Here is a 13998-nt window from a genome sequence, read left to right as displayed (position 1 = left end):
CCCTTTAACTCCTTTTAGGATCACGATTTTTTCCGTTTTTGCACTCAACACACATAACACTTTCAATTTTGCACCTACAGACTCATGTGAGGGCTTATATTTTGCACCGCCAGTTTAACTTTGTAATGACATCAATCATATCACCACAAAATTTATGGGAAACCCCCCAAAAATATATTTTGAGGCAAAATTGGAAAAAAATGCCATTTTGTAACTTTTGGGGGCTTCTGATTCTACGCAGTGCACTTTTCCTAAAAATTACACCATATATATATTCTATAGGTCCATACAGTTACAATGATACCCAATTTTGTATAGGTTTTCTTTATTTTAGTACTTTAAAAAAATTATAACTACATTCACCAAACTTAGTATGTTTAAAATTGTCCTCTTCTGACCCCTGTAACTTTTTTTTATTTTTGTACGGTATACAAAGTGACCAAAAATACGCAATTTTTTTTTACGTGTATGCCATTGACCGTGCGGTTTTATTAACCGTATATATTTTTATAGTTAAAGGGGTACTCCGGTGAAAACCTTTTTTCTTTTAAATCAACTGGTGGCAGAAAGTTAAACATATTTGTAAATTACTTCTATTAAAAAATCTCAATCCTTCCTGTACTTATTAGCTGCTGAATACTATTGAGGAAATTCTTTTCTTTTTGAATGCTCTCTGATGACATCACGAGCACAATTCTCTCTGCTGACGTTATCATAATAATAATAATGCTTTATTTATTATTGTCCTTAGTGGAATTTGAACCCAAGTGGCCAGCACTGCAAGGCAGCAGTGCTAACCACTGAGCCACCATGCTGCCCTTAGCATACTTCTGCTATGCATGGTTGCTAAAATGGACAGAGATGTCAGCAGAGAGCACTGTGCTCGTGATGTCATCAGTGTTCCAAAAATAAAGACATTTCCTCTGTAGCATTCAGCAGCTAATAAGTACTGGAAGGATTAAGATTTTTTAATAGAAGTAATTTACAAATATGTTTAACTTTCTGCCACCAGTTGATTTAAAAGAAAAAAGATTTTCACCGGAGTACCCCTTTAAGACATTTATGCATGTGGCACTACCACATATGTTTATTTTTATGTCTATATATTTTTTATATAGAATTTGGGAAAAGGGGGGTGAATTAAACTTTAAATATGGAAGCCGTTAATGATTGTTCTTTTAAACTTTTTTCCATAGAACCACATTGATCTGTGTGCTCTGTGCTCGATTGATAAAGCCAGGCTTTATCATTCACAGCAAAGCAGTCGACACAGGAGCAGAGCTGGAACACTAGGGAGCAGTTAAATTCAGTGGGCTTCCGCAGATGATTTCCGCAAAAATATAAGACATGACTTATATTTTTGAGGAGCGTGGACCACCAGGGAGCAGGTAAATTCAGTGGGCTTCCACAGCTGATTTCCGCAAAAATATAAAACATGACTTATATTTTTGAGGAGCATGAGATGCAAAATTTTAGCTGTGGAAAGTCAACAGCAAAAATTCTGCAGTGTGAACGGGACTGTGGAATCCCATTGAAGACAATAGACTATAAACACATGTGAAATTCCGCTATGTGAACATAACCTCCGGATATCCAGGCTGTACCTTTCCTATTCTCCTGATTGGTTGTAATGCCTGTGCCAGACACGCCGGCCATAAGCGCTTTTTGCTTATGTCCCCACAACTGGCGGGGCTGGGATTCGCATCGTGGGACGCACATGCGAATCCCAGCTTGTCACTTACCTCCCACCTCTCCGTGTCCTCCCAGGCGCGCGTGCCCCCGCCTCCTAGAGCATTCGCGCGCTGGAGCTCTCACTTTTAAAGTGCACGTGCTAAATTATCAAAGTGTCTACACCTGTCTCCTGTCCTTAAATATCAGCTCCTCCCTTGTTTCCCTGCCGGATCTTTGGTTGTTTATTGCCATTGTGAAAGTCCTGTGTATCAGTTACTGTGTATCTGTTCCTTGCTACCTTCCTACCCCGAACCTGTGTTCCTGCCCTGACCTACTGCCATCTTGTCACATCCTGCCAGTCTCCTTCTGTGCCACACCACCCCCCAGCTACCTGTGTGGACGAGTCCTGCCAGGGGTAGCAATCTGGGTGCCGCCTGCCACAGCTAGACCATCCCGCTTTGCATCAGGCTCTGGTGAAAACCAGCAGCATCTTAGACTCTGCTCCCTGGCACGGCTCATATCATCCACACAGGCCCAGTGGATCCACCACCTGCCGTGACCATAGCACTGGTGGCTTTAGAATATGGGATGGGTGAGAATATTTCAGCACAGACACTGTTAATGTTTGTTATGGCTTAAAGTTGTCATATTCCTCGTCTCATGTATTGATATATATTATTTTTCTTTGCAGTTATTTTGGCACAGGATTTATGGTTTCCGTGCCTCTCTTGGCTATGCTATCCTAGGCTTATTCTGATTCTTATATACATTTGGGTTAGGCTGCATTCACACTGTGGTTGGATCTGGCTGGGGGAGGGGAAAACCATGCGCTCTTGTACCCCAGCCGGACCGGCGCCAAACTCCATTGACTTTAATAAGCCAAACAGAGTCAAACAGTGACTCCGGTCGGCTAATTTCTGGCCCATATGCAGTTTTGTGACCGAACCTAACACCACAGTAAACTACGGTTTTAGGTTCGGTCACGATGCGCATGGTATGGTAGCGCACTGTTTTCCCCTCCCCCAGCTGTACGCTCCCAACTGTAGTGTGAATGTAGCCTTAGCCTGTATTGCTGTTATTATAATGTGGTGTCAGCAGGGTGCAATGCTAGGTAGATGTTATAATCCAAGGGGCAGATGTTATTAACCCCTTCTTGTCATTACGCCAGGGTAATACCGCTGGTCCTGGGCTAGGCACTGGTGCAATGAAGACAGTCGCCAAGTTACGGACAAACGGTAGCTTTACTGAGGGTAGACAGATGACACAGTCTGTGCAGTACAGCCAATATGCCAAGGAGGTGACCAGTGACACGGGGACCTGGCAGGCTTGCTAGGACTTGCAGTAGGTAGAGACAAATTAGTGCAGGACACGGTGACTAGACAATTGACTTGACTGATGGCTGACTTGTGACTGACATGAAGATGACTTTAAAAAGAAAAGAAAGAGTGCTCCATAGCGTAATACAGCAAATGCAGTAGAAAATGCCCTTACCAAGTGCGGTTGTGTAAGCTTACACACAACAGTGGTCAGAGTGAGTGAGAGACAGGTCCAGTCTGCAGCCTTCCCATCCGAGCAAGATAATGGCAGGAGGAGACTTCTGGATGTGGAGGGATTCAACGGCGCTGACCAGGAGGAGACACGTCAGGTAGGTAGGAAGGTAGCTTTATTAAAACAATGCAACACGTTTCACCACAGGTGCGGCTTCATCAGGCATAACAATCAGAGGGGGAGTTGGCCTTTATATACAGGTTTATTTAACCCTTTCCTAAACTTTGTTACATTCTAAATCCCATTAGACAACATTTATACATGCACAACAGATCGATTATCAAAATACAACCAACAGCATGCCTAACATGCATATTGCACAATAACAGTAGATAAGAAGGATATATATATAAAATTATAAGTACAAATATAAAATTATCTCAATATGGATACAAATATATTAAACATTAATACATATATACATATAATAATTGCTGCATTCCGTGCACACAAAAAAGATATATATAATAATCACATCAGTACTCAAATATTTCCTATTATTTGAATTTCAATTAATAATTTTATTGTTGTTTATGATTTATATTTTGTATATCTTACATGTTCCTTTTATATTTTGTATATCTCGTATATCTTACATGTTCCTTCAATTTATTAATTAACATTCATATGATATATAAAACCAAATATGTTTATATAAACAAAAATAAAATAAAATTAAATGTAAGCAAATGTGCACAGACATTGGCATTACCACCGCCATAATAATTGTATAAAAATATATACATACATATACGCATATATATGCATATATATGCACACACACGTGCACATATATATATATATATATATATATATATATATATATATATATATATAGTCCAACCAAAAAATTGGTGCCAGCGTCCCAAAGGACTTGATCAGAGTCCATCCAAGATAAGAACCAGATACAGGCGCAGCACTCCAACAAAAAAGTGATTTAATATCTCATGTCAGCATTACAACGTTTCAGCTCCTCCTGGAGCCTTTTTCAAGCATAGTGATACACAAACCTATGAGGGCTTTTATGCCCATACAAATCATTAGTGCCAAACAATTTCATAAAGTGATCATTAATACAAATCAAATAAAAAACTACATAAGTGCAAATATAAATTTATGTAAAAAATGGTGCATACTGGTATATAAAGTGCGCTAGAGCATACTGTGCAGAGTAATAGTAAAAATATTAAAAACACAGCTTGAAAAATACAATTCGTAGTTAAATTACATATAACAAGAAGATATGCAACACATGTGTACACAAAACGATTCATAGAAATACATACATACTGAACAATGAAGGGGAGGCATTCACCTGATCCATGTAATTGTTACGCCGAGCGCTCCGGGTCCCCGCTCCTCCCCGGAGCGCTCGCTTCTCTCTCTCCGCTGCAGCGCTCCGGTCACGTCCTCTGACCCGGGGCGCTGCGATCCCGCTGCCAGCCGGGATGCGATTCGCGATGCGGGTAGCGCCCGCTCGCGATGCGCACCCCGGCTCCCCTACCTGACTCGCTCCCCGTCTGTTCTGTCCCGGCGCGCGCGGCCCCGCTCCCTAGGGCGCGCGCGCGCCGGGTCTCTGCGATTTAAAGGGCCACTGCGCCGCTGATTGGCGCAGTGGTTCCAATTAGGGTAATCACCTGTGCACTTCCCTATATTACCTCACTTCCCTTGCACTCCCTTGCCGGATCTTGTTGCCTTAGTGCCAGTGAAAGCGTTCCTTGTGTGTTCCTTGCCTGTGTTTCCAGACCTTCTGCCGTTGCCCCTGACTACGATCCTTGCTGCCTGCCCCGACCTTCTGCTACGTCCGACCTTGCTTCTGCCTACTCCCTTGTACCGCGCCTATCTTCAGCAGCCAGAGAGGTGAGCCGTTGCTAGTGGATACGACCTGGTCACTACCGCCGCAGCAAGACCATCCCGCTTTGCGGCGGGCTCTGGTGAAAACCAGTAGTGGCTTAGAACCGGTCCACTAGCACGGTCCACGCCAATCCCTCTCTGGCACAGAGGATCCACTACCTGCCAGCCGGCATCGTGACAGTAGATCCGGCCATGGATCCCGCTGAAGTTCCTCTGCCAGTTGTCGCTGACCTCACCACGGTGGTCGCCCAGCAGTCACAACAGATAGCGCAACAAGGCCAACAGCTGTCTCAACTGACCGTTATGCTACAACAGTTACTACCACAGCTTCAGCAGTCATCTCCGCCGCCAGCTCCTGCACTTCCTCCGCAGCGAGTGGCCGCTCCTGGGCTACGCCTATCCTTGCCGGATAAATTTGATGGGGACTCTAAGTTTTGCCGTGGCTTTCTTTCCCAGCGTTCCCTGCATCTGGAGATGATGTCGGACCTGTTTCCCACTGAAAGGTCTAAAGTGGCTTTCGTAGTCAGCCTTCTGTCCGGAAAAGCCCTGTCATGGGCCACACCGCTCTGGGACCGCAATGACCCCGTCACTGCCTCTGTACACTCCTTCTTCTCGGAAATCCGAAGTGTCTTTGAGGAACCTGCCCGAGCCTCTTCTGCTGAGACTGCCCTGTTGAACCTGGTCCAGGGTAATTCTTCCGTTGGCGAGTATGCCGTACAATTCCGTACTCTTGCTTCAGAATTGTCCTGGAATAATGAGGCCCTCTGCGCGACCTTCAAAAAAGGCCTATCCAGCAACATTAAAGATGTTCTGGCCGCACGAGAAATTCCTGCTAATCTACATGAACTTATTCACCTAGCCACTCGCATTGACATGCGTTTTTCCGAAAGGCGTCAGGAACTCCGCCAAGATATGGACTCTGTTCGCACGAGGCGTTTCTCCTCCTCGGCTCCTCTCTCCTCTGGTCCCCTGCAATCTGTTCTTGTGCCTTCCGCCGTGGAGGCTATGCAGGTCGACCGGTCTCGCCTGACACCTCAAGAGAGGACACGACGCCGTATGGAGAACCTCTGCCTGTACTGTGCTAGTACCGAACACTTCCTGAGGGATTGTCCTATCCGTCCTCCCCGCCTGGAAAGACGTACGCTGACTCCGCACAAAGGTGAGACAGTCCTTGATGTCTACTCTGCTTCTCCACGTCTTACAGTGCCTGTGCGGATGTCTGCCTCTGCCTTCTCCTTCCCTGCTGTGGCCTTCTTGGACTCTGGATCTGCAGGAAATTTTATTTTGGCCTCTTTCGTCAACAGGTTCAACATCCCGGTGACCAGTCTCGCCAGACCCCTCTACATCAATTGTGTAAATAATGAAAGATTGGACTGTACCATACGTTTCCGCACGGAGCCCCTTCTTATGAGCATCGGATCTCATCATGAGAGGATTGAACTTTTGGTCCTCCCCAATTGCACCTCAGAAATTCTCCTTGGACTTCCCTGGCTTCAACTTCATTCCCCAACCCTGGATTGGTCCACTGGGGAGATCAAGAGTTGGGGGCCCTCTTGTTCCAAGAACTGTCTAAAACCGGTTCCCAGTAACCCTTGCCGTAACTCTGCGGTTCCTCCAGTAACCGGTCTCCCTAAGGCCTATATGGACTTCGCGGATGTTTTCTGCAAAAAACAAGCTGAGACTCTACCTCCTCACAGGCCTTATGATTGCCCTATCGACCTCCTCCCGGGTACTACTCCACCCCGGGGCAGAATTTATCCTCTCTCTGCCCCAGAGACTCTTGCCATGTCCGAATACGTCCAGGAGAATCTAAAAAAGGGCTTTATCCGTAAATCCTCCTCTCCTGCCGGAGCCGGATTTTTCTTTGTGTCCAAAAAAGATGGCTCCCTACGTCCTTGCATTGACTACCGCGGTCTTAATAAAATCACGGTTAAGAACCGCTACCCCTTACCCCTCATCTCTGAACTCTTTGATCGCCTCCAAGGTGCCCACATCTTCACTAAATTGGACTTAAGAGGCGCCTATAACCTCATCCGCATCAGAGAGGGGGACGAGTGGAAAACGGCATTTAACACCAGAGATGGACACTTTGAGTATCTGGTCATGCCCTTTGGACTGTGCAATGCCCCTGCCGTCTTCCAAGACTTTGTCAATGAAATTTTTCGTGATCTGTTATACTCCTGTGTTGTTGTATATCTGGACGATATCCTAATTTTTTCTGCCAATCTAGAAGAACACCGCCAGCATGTCCGTATGGTTCTTCAGAGACTTCGTGACAACCAACTCTATGCCAAAATTGAGAAATGTCTGTTTGAATGCCAATCTCTTCCTTTTCTAGGATATTTGGTCTCTGGCCAGGGACTACAGATGGATCCAGACAAACTCTCTGCCGTCTTAGATTGGCCACGCCCCTCCGGACTCCGTGCTATCCAACGCTTTTTGGGGTTCGCCAATTATTACAGGCAATTTATTCCACATTTTTCTACCATTGTGGCTCCTATCGTGGCTTTAACCAAAAAAAATGCTGATCCCAAGTCCTGGCCTCCTCAAGCAGAAGACTCCTTTAAACGACTCAAGTCTGCCTTTTCTTCGGCTCCCGTGCTCTCCAGACCTGACCCTTCCAAACCCTTCCTATTGGAGGTTGATGCCTCCTCAGTGGGAGCTGGAGCTGTTCTTCTACAAAAAAATTCTTCCGGGCATGCTGTCACTTGTGGTTTTTTCTCTAGGACCTTCTCTCCAGCGGAGAGGAACTACTCCATCGGGGATCGAGAGCTTCTAGCCATTAAATTAGCACTTGAGGAATGGAGGCATCTGCTGGAGGGATCAAGATTTCCTGTTATTATCTACACCGACCACAAGAACCTCTCCTACCTCCAGTCTGCCCAACGGCTGAATCCTCGCCAGGCCCGGTGGTCTCTGTTCTTTGCCCGATTTAATTTTGAGATTCACTTTCGTCCTGCCGATAAGAACATTAGGGCCGATGCTCTCTCTCGTTCCTCGGATGCCTCAGAAGTTGATCTCCCTCCGCAACACATCATTCCACCTGACTGCCTGATCTCCACTTCTCCTGCCTCCATCAGGCAGACTCCTCCAGGAAAGACCTTTGTTTCTCCACGCCAACGCCTCGGAATCCTCAAATGGGGTCACTCCTCCCATCTCGCAGGTCATGCGGGCATCAAGAAATCTGTGCAACTCATCTCCCGCTTCTATTGGTGGCCGACTCTGGAGACGGATGTTGGGGACTTTGTGCGAGCCTGCACTATCTGTGCCCGGGATAAGACTCCTCGCCAGAAGCCCGCTGGTTTTCTTCATCCTCTGCCTGTCCCCGAACAGCCTTGGTCTCTGATTGGTATGGATTTTATTACTGATTTACCCCCTTCCCGTGGCAACACTGTTATTTGGGTGGTCGTTGATCGATTCTCCAAAATGGCACATTTCATCCCTCTTCCTGGTCTTCCTTCTGCGCCTCAGTTGGCTAAACAATTTTTTGTACACATTTTTCGTCTTCACGGGTTGCCTACGCAGATTGTCTCGGATAGAGGGGTCCAATTCGTGTCTAAATTCTGGAGGGCTCTCTGTAAACAACTCAAGATTAAATTAAATTTTTCCTCTGCATATCATCCCCAGTCCAATGGACAAGTAGAAAGAATTAACCAGATCTTGGGTGATTATTTGCGACATTTTGTTTCCTCCCGCCAGGATGACTGGGCAGATCTCCTTCCATGGGCCGAATTCTCGTATAACTTCAGGGTCTCTGAATCTTCCTCCAAATCCCCATTTTTCGTGGTGTACGGCCGTCACCCTCTTCCCCCCCTCCCTACCCCCTTGCCCTCTGGTCTGCCCGCTGTGGATGAAATTTCTCGTGACCTTTCCATTATATGGAGAGAGACCCAAAATTCTCTCTTACAGGCTTCTTCACGCATGAAGAGGTTCGCGGATAAGAAAAGAAGAGCTCCCCCCGTTTTTTCCCCTGGAGACAAGGTATGGCTCTCCGCTAAATATGTCCGCTTCCGTGTCCCTAGCTACAAGTTGGGACCACGCTATCTTGGTCCTTTCAAAATTTTGTGTCAAATTAATCCTGTCTCTTATAAACTTCTTCTTCCTCCTTCTCTTCGTATCCCTAATGCCTTTCACGTCTCTCTTCTCAAACCACTCATCCTCAACCGTTTTTCTCCCAAATCTGTTCCTCCCACTCCTGTTTCCGGCTCCTCGGACGTCTTCTCGGTCAAGGAAATTTTGGCTGCCAAAAAGGTCAGAGGGAAAAATTTTTTTTTAGTAGACTGGGAGGGTTGTGGTCCTGAAGAGAGATCCTGGGAACCTGAGGACAACATCCTTGACAAAAGTCTGCTCCTCAGGTTCTCAGGCTCCAAGAAGAGGGGGAGACCCAAGGGGGGGGGTACTGTTACGCCGAGCGCTCCGGGTCCCCGCTCCTCCCCGGAGCGCTCGCTTCTCTCTCTCCGCTGCAGCGCTCCGGTCACGTCCTCTGACCCGGGGCGCTGCGATCCCGCTGCCAGCCGGGATGCGATTCGCGATGCGGGTAGCGCCCGCTCGCGATGCGCACCCCGGCTCCCCTACCTGACTCGCTCCCCGTCTGTTCTGTCCCGGCGCGCGCGGCCCCGCTCCCTAGGGCGCGCGCGCGCCGGGTCTCTGCGATTTAAAGGGCCACTGCGCCGCTGATTGGCGCAGTGGTTCCAATTAGGGTAATCACCTGTGCACTTCCCTATATTACCTCACTTCCCTTGCACTCCCTTGCCGGATCTTGTTGCCTTAGTGCCAGTGAAAGCGTTCCTTGTGTGTTCCTTGCCTGTGTTTCCAGACCTTCTGCCGTTGCCCCTGACTACGATCCTTGCTGCCTGCCCCGACCTTCTGCTACGTCCGACCTTGCTTCTGCCTACTCCCTTGTACCGCGCCTATCTTCAGCAGCCAGAGAGGTGAGCCGTTGCTAGTGGATACGACCTGGTCACTACCGCCGCAGCAAGACCATCCCGCTTTGCGGCGGGCTCTGGTGAAAACCAGTAGTGGCTTAGAACCGGTCCACTAGCACGGTCCACGCCAATCCCTCTCTGGCACAGAGGATCCACTACCTGCCAGCCGGCATCGTGACAGTAATGGTGCTGCAAGCGTGGGTAATTGGTTACTGCGCCTGCGTGAGAGGCTGAAAGCACTTCCAGATATGAGATCCCTGTCATGAGACCAGTCTGGTCACATGACCCGTTGTCCCGGCAACTGTCAACACTGTGTGCGAGGCAGTGTTTCAGGATCGCGCATTAAACATTAACCTCTTAAGGACCCAGGACGTACGGGGACGTCCCCGCACCCTGGGCTTTAAGGACCCAGGACGTCCCCGTACGTCCTGGCGTTTTCCGGTCTCTGCCGCTCGCCGGGCAGAGATCGGAACCGGATGCCTGCTGAAATGCTTCAGCAGGCATCCAGGGCAAACGCCGAGGGGGGCCATGTAGGAAATCGCCTTTGCGATCTGCGGCGATACCGGGCTGATCGGGTCTCTGGGACCCGACCACCCGGTAATTTCGCATGATCCCGGCTGTCACAGACAGCCAGGACCATGCTGAAGACTAGGAGCGAGGTGGCAAGCCTGCCACCTCCTCCTATTCCCTGCGATCCGTCGGTTAACTAACCGACCAATCGCAGGAGGGGGGGCGGTTACTTCCTCCCGTCCTGCCCGGCCCCTTGAAGTCCGGAGAGGACGGGAGGAAGACCGGAGGATGCAGCGGGGGACGGGGGAGTGCTGGGGACAGGCCCCGGTACTTACCTCGTCCCTGAAGACCCGGATCCCTGCGATGAAGATGGCGGCGGCGGCGACAGGTGAGTATATCTTCAGCCGCGGTCGGGGCCCTTTACAGCAATGCACATCGCCGTAAAGCGACATGCATTGCTGTAATAGGACCCTGTAAACTACAACTCTCAGCATGCCCAGACAGCCCTTGGTGTCTGGGCATGCTGGGAGTTGCAGTTTTGCTACATCTGGAGGTCCACAGTTTTTGGACCACTGTGCCCTTCCAGATGTTGCAAAACTACATATGCTCAGCATGTCCTTACTGTCCAGGCATGCTGGGAGTTGTAGTGCTGTAACATCTGGCCCTTCAGATGTTGCAGAACTACAACTCCCAGCATGTCTGGACAGTTTTGGCATACTGGGAGTTGTAGTTTTGCAATATCTGGAAGGGCACAGATTGGGAACCACTGTATTAGTGGTCTGCAAACTGTAGTCCTCCAGATGTTGCAAAACTACAACTCCAAGCATGCTGGGAGTTGTAGTTCGGCAACATCTGGCTCTAAAGATGTTGCCGAACTACTACTCCCAGCATGCCTGAGAATGTTTGGGAGTTGTGGTTTTGCAACAGCTGGAGGCACACTGGTTGGGAAACATTGTTTCCTAACTCAGTGTTTCCCAACCCGTGTGCCTCCAGCTGTTGCAAAACCACAACTCCCAAACATTCTCAGGCATGCTGGGTGTAGTAGTTTTGCAACAGCTGGAGGTCCCCCCCCCCCCCCCCCTGTGAATGTACAGGGTACATTCACATGGGCAGGGGGCTTACAGTGAGTATCGGGCTGCAAGTTTGCAATGCAGCAAATTTTGCGCGGCAGCTCCAACTCGCTGTAATCCCCCGCCCGTGTGACTGTACCCTAAAAACACTACACTTACACAAAATAAAATAAAAAGTAAAAAACACTACATATACACATACCCCTACACAGCCCCCCTCCCTCCCCAATAAAAATGAAAAACGCCTGGTACGCCACTCTTTCCAAAATGGAGCCTCCAGCTGTTGCAAAACAACAACTCCCAGTATTTCCCGACAGCCGTTGACTGTCCAGGCATGCTGGGAGTTTTGCAACAGCTGGAGGCACCCTGCTTGGGAATCACTGGCGTAGAATACCACTATGTCCACCCCTATGCAAATCCCTAATTAAGGCCTCAAATGCACATAGCGCTCTCACTTTGGAGCCCTGTCGTATTTCAAGGCAACAGTTTAGGGCCACATATGGGGTATCGCCGTACTCGGGAGAAATTGACTAACAAATCTTGGGGGTCTTTTTCTCCTTTCACCCCTTATGAAAAGGTGAAGTTGGGGTCTACACCAGCATGTTAGTGTAAAAAAATAAACTTTTTACACTAACATGCTGGTGTTGCCCTATACTTTTAATTTTGACAAGAGGTAAAGGGGAAAAAAGCCCCCCAAAATTTGTAATGCAATTTCTCCCGAGTAAGGAGATACCACATATGTAGGCGTAAAGTGTTCTGGGGGCGCACAACAAGGCCCAGAACGGAGAGTGCGCCATGTACATTTGAGGTGATTTGCACAGGGGTGGCTGATTGTTACAGCGGTTTTGACAAACGCAAAAAAAACAAACCACACATGTGACCCCATTTCGGAAACTACACCCCTCACGGAATGTAATGAGGGGTGCAGTGAGAATTTACACCCCACAGGTGTCTGACAGATCTTTGGAAGAGTGGGCTGTGCAAATAAAAAATGTTGTACAGCCCACTGTTCCAAAGATATGACATACACCAGTGGGGGGTAAATGCTCACTTTACACCTTGTTACATTCCTCAAGGGGTCTAGTTTCCAAAATGGTATGCCATGTGGGGGTTATTTTGCTGTCCTGGCACCATATGGGCTTCCTAAATGCGACATGCCCCCCGAGCAAAATTTGCTCTCAAAAAGCCAAATATGACTCCTTCTCTTCTGAGCATTATAGTTCGCCCGTAGTGCACTTCAGGTCAACTTATGGGGTACCTCCATACTCAGAAGAGATGTGGTTACAAATTTTGGGGGGTATTTTCTGCTATTAACCCTTGCAAAAATGTGAGATTTGGGGGGAAACACACCTTTTAGTGATTTTTTTTATTTTTTTTACGTATGCAAAAGTCGTGAAACCCCTGTGGGGTATTAAGGCTCACTTTATTTCTTGTTACGTTCCACAAGGGGTCTAGTTTCCAAAATGGTATGCCATGTGGTTTTGTTTTGCTGTCCTGGCACCATAGGGGCTTCCTAAATGCGACATGCCCCCGAGCAAAATTTGCTCTCAAAAAGCCAAATATGACTCCTTCTCTTCTGAGCATTGTAGTTCACGTATAGTACACCTCAGGTCAACTTATGGGGTACCTTCATACTCAGAAGAGATGGGGTTACAATGATTGGGGGGTATTTTCTGCTATTAACCCTTGCAAAAATGTGAAATTTGGGGGGAAACACACATTTTAGTTAAATTTTATTTTTATTTTTTTACATATGCAAAAGTCGTGAAACTCCTGTGGGGTATTAAGGCTCACTTTATTCCTTGTTACGTACCTCAAGGGGTCTAGTTTCCAAAATGGTATGCCATGTGGGGGATTTTTGCTGTTCTGGCACCATAGGGGCTTCCTAAATGCAACATGCCCCCCAAAAACCATTTAAAAAAAACGTACTCTCCAAAATCCCCTTGTCGCTCCTTCGCTTCTGAGCCCTCTACTGCACCCGCCGAACACTTTACATAGACATATGAGGTATGTGCTTACTCGAGAGAAATTGAGCTACAAATATAAGTATACATTTTCTCCTTTTACCCCTTGTACAAAATTCAAAAATTGGGTCTACAAGAACATGCGAGTGTAAAAAATGGAGATTGTGAATTTTCTCCTTCACTTTGCAGCTATTCCTGTGAAACACCTAAAGGGTTAAAACACGGACTGAATGTCATTTTGAATACTTTGGGGGGTGCAGTTTTTATAATGGGGTCATTTGTGGGATATTTCTAATATGAAGACCCTTCAAATCCACTTCAAACCTGAACTGGTCCATGAAAAATTGTGAGTTTGGAAATTTTGTGAAAAATTGGAAAATTGCTGCTGAACTTTGAAGCCCTCTGATGTCTTCCAAAAGTAAAAACACGTAAATTTTATGATGCAAACATAAAGTA

The 13998-nt window shown here is 47.4% G+C and overlaps 1 protein-coding gene across 2 annotated transcripts in view; it reads left to right on the top strand.

Moving 5' to 3' along the window:
- The window catches only part of EPHA6 (EPH receptor A6), a 1030110-nt gene that overhangs the window by 36308 nt on the left and 979804 nt on the right, over positions 1-13998 (top strand). The gene's annotated exons all lie outside the window — the stretch shown is intronic.

The sequence above is a fragment of the Hyla sarda genome, chromosome 2, assembly GCF_029499605.1.
Source record: "Hyla sarda isolate aHylSar1 chromosome 2, aHylSar1.hap1, whole genome shotgun sequence".
Taxonomy (NCBI): domain Eukaryota; kingdom Metazoa; phylum Chordata; class Amphibia; order Anura; family Hylidae; genus Hyla; species Hyla sarda.
The sequence above is the reverse complement of the archived record's forward strand: the minus strand, read 5'-3'. Positions and strand labels throughout refer to the sequence as shown.